The sequence below is a fragment of the Marmota flaviventris genome, chromosome 11 (assembly GCF_047511675.1).
Source record: "Marmota flaviventris isolate mMarFla1 chromosome 11, mMarFla1.hap1, whole genome shotgun sequence".
NCBI classification, from domain to species: Eukaryota; Metazoa; Chordata; class Mammalia; order Rodentia; family Sciuridae; genus Marmota; species Marmota flaviventris.
In genome coordinates this window covers 91037602-91046960 of record NC_092508.1, presented here as the reverse complement: position 1 = coordinate 91046960, position 9359 = coordinate 91037602, and positions in this window count along the sequence as shown.

Genomic DNA, 9359 nt, shown 5'->3' with positions numbered 1-9359 from the left:
GCAACTCGGTGAGATCCTGTCTCTAAGTAAAATACAAAATAGGGCTGGAGATGTGGCTCAGTGATTCAATGCCCCTGAATTCAATCCCCCAAAACAAACAAACAAAAAATCTTCTATCTCTATTCTAAACCTTTATTCTAGAAACTCCAGAGTTGTTTTCTTGAATAGCTAATATCCTAAATGAGGAGCACAATATTTTGCAAAGTATAAGAGATTTGCTCAAAAGATATTTAAGCAGAATTCTGCTTAATGCTTGTGAATAAGCACTGCATAGTTAACAATACATATCTCATTTTCTAATTGCATAGTTAATAATACATATCTTGTTTTCTATATTAAGCAGAAAATTAAATTTGAGAAGCTTCATAAGAAAAAATATACTAAAAGAAAGCATTCTACTTTATTTATTTTATGTGCAAAGGCTGTGGGAACCAAAAATATTTACTCTAGAGTTTAAAAATTAAAGTTATTGAATGATTCTCTATGTCTAGTGATGTTGAATAAAATTAGGTTAAATCATAATTTCAAAAAGCATGATCAACTATGATTTTTACAAATACTCCTTTAGAAATGAGTTTTAGTACTACTGCTTACACAGCCAGGTTATAATTGTTACAAATTTTTAGGAGAGGCTGGAGGGAATCACTATATTTAATTTCAAGTAACACATAACCAGAAAACACCCTGGAAATATCACCTGGGAGGCAGGAATGTTTCTTCTTTAAGAGCACAGTGAAAGTGAGTGCCCACCGAGTAGGAAAAATTATGTCTGTTTTTTTGTTGTATTTCCTCTGTGTGTGAAAAGAGTTTAAATAACTTTGTACTCTTCTTTCAGCTTACTACTTACAAAGGAAAATAAGAGTCTAAAGAACAGCAGATTTATTTCAGCAGTGAATTTTGAAAGGGTAGCCAACAATAAAATTCCTCACATGTGTTCCTGGACTTTAGTATACTTAAGTCTCCACTACTGAACAATATTAAAAGTCTGATTCCAAACCCACCTCTCAATTGAGTCCCCAGCGATTCCAGCAGACCTGGGTCAGGTCTTGCATTTTTAATAAATATACTCAGATAATTCTGACAAGACAGTTAAAAGTTCATGCTTAGAGAAAAATGACCATTATGTGATGTCTCCATAGTTTACAGGAATACAAAGCTGCAAATTAATTAGTAGAAGGTAAATTTGAAATGTGACACCAGAATTTAAAAGAAAAAAAAATGTTTTCTTTGGAGCATTAGTTTTGGACTTTCCTGGGATTGGTGCTAAAAAAAACAAAGAATCCGTGGTCAAAAATAGTAAGAATATGCTGCATTCCAAATCTTCCCTTTGGAAATTGGAATCAAATAGTTCATTAACACATGAAAGTCCTCTGAAAATTCCTTGATTTTTAAAAATGCTTTTGTATTTTGCCTAATATTTAAACATCTTTGCAAGAGAAGTAACATTTAGCTTCTACTATTGCTTTCTCAGAAGTTTTCCCAATCAAACCTGTTTAAACCAGATTAGGCTAAACTGTAAAATTTTATCCTGTGACAAAAAGAAAATCATATATATATAATGTTATAGCATTGAGAAGCAGGTAGGTGAGAACCAGTTTCAGACTCAATCCCAAATCAGGAAGCTTCTCTATTCTCCCCATCAAAAAAGGAGTTGAATAAATTCTTCCCTCTCCATCATCTTGGATCACACAGATTACAAAACAGAGCAAAGCTGCAGAGTCAAGTGAAAGGAGTTAACACTATTAACTAGTAGTCTGAACAAACACAACACAGTGTTGGCAATATTTGTACTGTTGACTTCCACTATTCCTTGACATTCTACATAGTTGAGTAGGATTTACTCCTGCACTGGAAAACTTTGGAGAGTTCAATAGGATCCTCATCTTTCATTTACAATGGAAGTATTTCAGGCTTAATCTCAATTCAGTAATTCAAAAAACATTCATAATAATGTTATATAATATATAATAGCATCTATTCCATATTATATTATGTTGTAAAAGTATATTTGCATCAGCACTTCAATCTTTAATAAAAATAAGACTTCTCCATAAAAAATAAGCCTCCCCTGCCTTGCTATCTATGGCCCTTGTTAAAAGAAAAATTGTGTACAAGCTTCTCTCGCAGTTACCTTATGCATCAATTGTTACTTTGAATCTTTCCAGGGTTGAACACCAAGAGAGAGGGAGAAAGAGAAAAAGAAGCATACTTTCCTGCTTCATAAACATACCATCTCTTACCTTCACACTCTGAGCTAGGTGGATGCTTAAAACTTCCTCTTTGTCTTATGGATACTTCTCTTGATTGTTTGGAGTCATCTGTGCTACCCCTCTGACACAAATTTTTAATGATACATGCTTTCTCTCAGGTCTTACTTGTCCTAAACCCAGGTTTGCAGGGGATCTGTCCCTCTAAGAATCATCTATGGAATCCCATTGACCCCTCAGGTAGCCCTCTTGGATAGAAATCAAAACAGCCCTAATCTTAAGTTTTTCTCTCATTTGTCTCCAATCATGATTACAGATCCCATCCACATCCTTTAACTTGATAATTTCTGAGAATAGAGACATATTTCAAAGCAATGGCATCTTTGCTACTATAAGGAAGTTCAGATTTACCCTCTAAATGTCAATAATTGAGTCTGCCAAAATAAATTAACGACAGATTAACAGAAAAAAAAACCACATTCAACATTACTAATGTTTGAATGTGTATTGGAGTCACCTGAAATATGAAACTAAAAGAAGGGTTAAAGGTTAAAGCTTAAATATTCTTCTCATAGGGAACCAGGAATTGGGAGATGTAGGCATGTTTTAAGGTAGTAAATGAATATCAGGAGAGATGAATGGATTTGAAGAACAGACTGGAACAAGTTCCTCTGAGCTCTAGATGTGGTATTTGACTTTCAGTCTCTTTCTCTGTGATACAATTATTCACTGTTAGTGAAATTTCAGTAAGAAGAGGAAAGACAATTGGGTCCCTCTTGGGTGGATCTGGTCCTTTAAATAGATAAAGGAACAAAAGAGAAAAAAACATACCCAACATTGGCTGATCTCCCAGCACTTTAGATTAAAATAATCGGCATTCCAAGGCACCAGATTTTGGAGTATTTTTTTTCTGACCCTCAGCACTGCCAAAGCAAGTTACTGTTTGTTTGACTGTTAGATTTCCTGAGAAGATCTTGGTCTAGTCCATTTTGTCTGTTATTCTTCCAGTAAGTTCTCCATTCAGTCCTATGAAACTCTCTTTAAACTTGAAATAAAGTAGGCAGAATTCCTCTTCTCTTTGTGAAGGTGGGTAACCATACTTAAAGCCCAGGGAATGTTCTAGTCCAAGTAGGATTGCCAGAAAAATGCATAGGATATCTAGATATACTGAAATTACACTTAAATTTCAGTTAAACAGCCTTAAAAAAAAAAAAAAAAAAAAAAAAAAGAAGTATGCCTATGCGAGTACTTGGAACACAATTACATAAAAGTTATTTATTTGTGGAATGTTTTCTCTAACACCAAGCAGTTCTCCAGCCCCCCAGACACTAACTAGATGTTCCACAATTCATTTCTGACTCTACTCGGAGTTAGCACAGGTCCCACAACATAAGGGTTCAGAACAAGAGACTTTATTAGATGCCAGCGGCAGATCCTGGGTTTTCTATTCTTCCATCCTACTGACTATAAATTTGGTGTTTTCACCACCCCTTTTCAGGTTGGATAATTTGCTAGAAAGGCTCAGAGAACTCAACAAAACAGTTTAGCTACTATTCTGATTTAGTATACAGGATACCATTCAGGGAGTGTCAAATCAAAGAGACACATGGGGCAAGAGATGGAGTGGGGAGTTCACAGGGTTTGCTTGTTCTCTCTGTGCCACTTTTGAAGCATCTTACTGTGTTCACAGGCTCAGAAACTCATTCAAGAATTTTTATGGAACTTAAACCTCCATCCTCCCCTTTAAGAAGATCCATGGTGTAACTGAAAATTTAAACCCTCTGATTTCTTTTCTGGTGACCCCTCATCCTGAGGCTGTCTAGGGGCCCCACCGTACCTCACCTTATTTGCACAAACTCAAGTGTAAGCAAAAGGGGTTATTATGAAGAACAAAAACAAACAAACAAAAAAATCCATTCCTTTCATTCCTAGAAATCCAAGAATTTCAGAAGCTATGTACCAAGGACAAAAGACGAAGATCAAACATATTTCTTTTTATAACACAGTCTGAAATTCAAATGTAAGTGGGCATCCTGTATTTTTACTTGCTAAGTCTAATAACCCTAAACCCAAGAAAACTTTCCTCAATTCTTTCATATCCACTCTCCAATATTTTTATTCTCTAAAGTGGGTGATGGATTAGAAGAGGTATAAAACTGTTTCTCTGTATTTTTCAACTCAGTTTGCTTGAGCACCTTACTGTAGAATTTTCAAAACTTCATATCCTGGCACAACAATTGTAACATAATTTAGCAACCTCTCCTAATATTAGCAGTAGATATTTTCCAGAGTATTGGAAAAGTAACTCTTTATAAGAGTATTCTTGGTATTTTGAACATTCACACAGAGATAGGAATAGTTATAAAACTCTTCTCTGACACACAAAAAATTCATATATAACAATGCTCAGATTCAGAAACAAAACATTGCAAAACTCCAGAAACCCCCTCATACCACCTTCTAGTCACTACCGATCCTCACAAAAATAACTTCTAACACCAGTCTATTACCCCTCATCTTCTCTGGTGCCTCACAACTTAGCCCTTAAATGCCACAACAATGTTGCTTTCATCAAAGTTTCACCAACAACAGTAGTCACTAGCCATATGTAGCAATTAAATTTAAAACCTAAATAGTGTTGGGGATGCAGATACAGTGGTAGAACTTTTGTCTAGTGCTTGCCATAAGGCCCTGGGTTGAATGCCCAGGATGCAAAAACAAACAAAGATAAATAAATTAAAATAAAACTAAAGCCAAAGCAGGAATAAATAATACAGAAACAAAAACTGCAATAATAGCACCATAAATTAAATAATTGCTTGTGAAAATAATGAATTCAATATATCATTCGCTAACCAACTCAAAAGAGAGAGAATGCAAATACCTAACAATGAAATAATAAGGAGAAAATAGCCACAAAAGCAGAGAAAAACAAACAAAAAAATCATAAATTAATAATAGTTTTATTGGTTTTGGGGGTTTTGGTTCTGCAATAAATTTGACTATGTGGGTAAAATACAAGATAGAAAAGTTCTCTGGTTAAATTTTACACTACCAGAAATTATCCATGGGAATAAAAAAGAAATGAAAGCCTTAAAAATGTCAGCTAGGCACAGTGGTATATGCCTATAATCCAGTGACTTGGGAGGCTGTGATAGAGGATCACAAGTTTGAGGCCAGCCTTAGCAACTTAGAAATATAAAAAATGAAAAGCATTGAGAATGTAGCTCGGTAGTAAAGTACCACTGGGTTTAATCCCCAGTACTGCTCCCCAAAAGTTGTTTCGCTCATGCTTGATTAAAATATTAATTGAAACCATAAGACAGGAGTCAAAATTTTATTCAGTTAAAAACCCTGGATAGGAAAGAAAGTTGTTAACCCATTTGATTTTAGAATATGAATAAAGGTATTCTTTAACTTTTATTATAACAAACCTGTTATGAAAAAGGTATAAAACTAACAAATCCAAAGAAAATGTTAGTGTTCATGTGAAAAAGAGGGAAGATTCTATTTAAGTTCTATTTCTATATACTGTCTTAACATCATAAGACTGAGTACATATCTTAATTATCTTATAAGAGCAAGATCTTGAATTCTGCTTTTTAACTACAAGTAATTTATCACCATGAGTTTATTATGTGGCCTAACCTAGTCCCTGTAAGCATTGTTAAACTTGATTTTCTTTTTATCACAATAAATTGTCTGTATTTTAATATGATTGTTTTAAGAAACTGATCTTTATTGCCTGCAGCTTGTTTAACCTGTTAAACACGTAAACATCCTCAACACGTATGTTCACATCCTAACACTTGGAACCTGTGGCTGGTGATTTTAGTTAGTAAAAGAATGTTTGCAGATATAATTTAGTTGAGGACTTTAAAATAAGATCACGTCAGGATTTTTTGAGTGGTGCCTAAATTCAACACAAGTCTTTTCATGAGAAGCTGGGAAGAGACCAGAAAGATTTGATGCTTTCCTACAGCCTCTAAGAGAACACAGCCTTGACATTTTGAACTTGATTTTGGACTTCTAGACTCCAGAATTGTGAGAGAATGGAATTGCTGTTGTTTTAAACTAAAAGCTTGTGGCCATTTGTTATGGAAGTCTTAGAAAAGTAATATATCACCTCTATTGAACTGTTCAGATTACTACCATGATGATAACCTCATTATCTATAAGTTCACTCTACTTTGGAACTCTACACCGTAGGTGTGGTATAAATTTGCTTTCCAGAAATAAAGCATTAAAATATATTTGCTTGACTTTCTTAGTAGAGATCTGCTTGAGAAAAATAAATTGGTTATCCTAGCAGATTTATTTTGAACCTAAACACACAGTTTGTATCTTTGACAAGTAAAATGAATATAAAACATGCACAGAGCATCAACGATGGACAAAGCTGAAGATGTTATTGAAGTTCTGTTCTTACCCACTCTTCTGCCCCTTGCTATGATGTCAGATTCAGGAAATTTCACATTTAAAATTTTAGCCATTTGAGTAATGGTTAATTCCATAATTGAATTATGTGATAGTAAAATTTGGAAAGAGAAAAAAAATTCTTGAATAAATATAATAAATATATCTAATAATAATGCAGAAAGGATAATGATACACTAATATATACCTTTATGAATGCTGATGAAAATTTTTATAATTAGGACATTAATAGAATAAACCTTGTCCAAATTATCTTTTAATAATAGACTGGTCTCAACGTAAATGTAGGAAAGCTACTGTGCTAGGTGAAAGAATGAAAATAATGAGTACCTCAATTAAAGCCAAAAATGTATAGATAAAATTTCAATATCTTACATAAACTTTTAAAGCAGAAATAAATGGTAATAGCAGCATATCATAACTTCTGATAAGCTATTGAAAGTATTCCCACCAAAACCATTACTTCATAATATTCTGAAAGTTCTATTCAATGTGACTAGATGATACAAAAAAAAATGTAAATACATGAATGGATGGATTACAAAAACCTGTTTTAAGAGTATACAATTCATTATATAGAAAATAAAGATAATCACTAATCTAGAAAACTGTCAGTAGTTTTCCTACATACAAATGTTTAGAATAAAAATAAAACATTTTTTGTTACTAATAGCAATAATATAGTTAAAATGTATTTCAGTCAGCTTTTTCACTGCTGTGAATAAAAGACCCAACCAAAACATTTGTGGAGGAGGAACACTTTATTGGGAGGCTCACAGTTTCAGAGGTCTTAGTTCATAGAAGGCCAGCTCCATTTCTCAGAGCTCCATAGTAGCTAGGGCTCCAGATGAGGTAGGAACAACATGGCAGAAGAGTGTGGCAGAAGAAAGAAGCTCTCACATGGTGACCAGGAAGCAGAGAGAGACTCAACTCACCAGATACAAAATATATACCCTATAGCCGTGCCCCCAACGCTCCACCTCCCACTTGTCTCCAGTTCTGATTCAATTAATTCCATCAGGAATTAACTCACTGATTGGGTTAAGGCTATAACCCAATCATTTGTCCTCCAAATCTTCTTGCACTGTCTCACACGTGAGCTTTTGGGGGACACCACATCTAAACCATAACAAAATGTATTGTCAAACTTAATATTTGGAAATTTTATATCAAATAAATATTTTTAAACTATGATTTCAATGTATTTCAACAAATTAAAAAAAGATCTCCATTTATGGCAACGTTGCGGATCAGATTATCTGAATTATTATCTTGCTTAAAACTTTTTTAAAATTTGCTGTTAAGTGAATAAATAACCTGGCCATAAAAAATTCTCAGAAAAAAAAGACTTCAAAAAGATACTGAAAATAGACCAGACACAGTGTTGCTCACCTGTAATCCCAGCAGCTAGGGAGGCTAAGGCAGGAGCATCAAAGTTCAAAGCCAGCCTCAGCAATTTAACAAGGTCTTGTAACAAAATAAAAAATAAAAGAGGTTGGGGATGTTGTTAAATGATTAAATGCCCTTAGGTTCAATCCTTGGTACAACAACAACAAAAAGGTACTAAAATGTAAAAGTGAACTCTAGAGGTATGCAAGTATTAGAGATGTCTTTTCTCTAAATACTCTAAATAATTACTAAATACTAAATATTAGTGATCCTAAACTTCTGGCTTGATTGTCAAAGTACTGGAGAAGACTTTTTATACCTAGAACATAGAAAAGAGGGGAATGAAGAAGACTTCTGTCTAAAGCTGGAAAATAAATGGATCCCATGGGGGACACTAAAACACAGAAAAGATGACAAGAAAACCCAGCTGAAATCATGTTGGGACTAATCGAAGAGGGAGAACAGCATCTCCTTTTTATGTCTTGAATTCACACTACTCTGTCTGAGCAGCATAAAGTAGGAAATTATAGTGATTGAAGTCAATTGGTACCCAAGCTAATTTACAGAAGCAAGTGAAAACCTTCTCTGAATAAAAACAAATATATAAAGGCAGGCAGGGATAAAGAAAGGAAAGGAGAAACAAAGGCTTCCAAAAGTCATCCCAGATGAGGTTCCAAACAACATACATTCACAATCTACAGATAATAAAGCAAGTCATCACAAAAATAAAAATAAACATAATACTGAATACCCAACTATAATGACTACAATTTAAAAGAGATTGATGATACCAGGTACCACTGAAAATATGGAGCAACTGGAACTTTCATAGCTTGCTAGCACATAAAATAAATCTACTTAGGAAAAAATGCTTAATAATTTATTATAAAGTTAATAATATGTATTTACTACATGGCTAAGCAATTACATTTCCAGATAAGAGAAACATATGCCCATTAAAAAATAAAATAAACATGAACATGAATATTCATAGCAATTTTATTCCTATTTGCCAAAATATGAAGAAAACACAAATGACTATCAGTTCCTGAATGGATGAACAAATTGTGGTATATCTGTACAATGGATTGTCACTCAACAAAAAGGAACAAATTATGAATATAAGCAAAAACCAGGGACAAAATAAACGTTGAGATGAATAATTTGCTACTAGATTGTAAAAATATTGAAGAAGTTAAAGCAAGTTATGAGTTCACTTGAAAAGATAATCAAAGCATATTTTTTTTTTAGAGAGAGAGAGAGAGAGAGAGAGAGAGAGAGAGAGTTTTTTAATATTTATTTATTTTTTAGTTTTCAGCGGACACA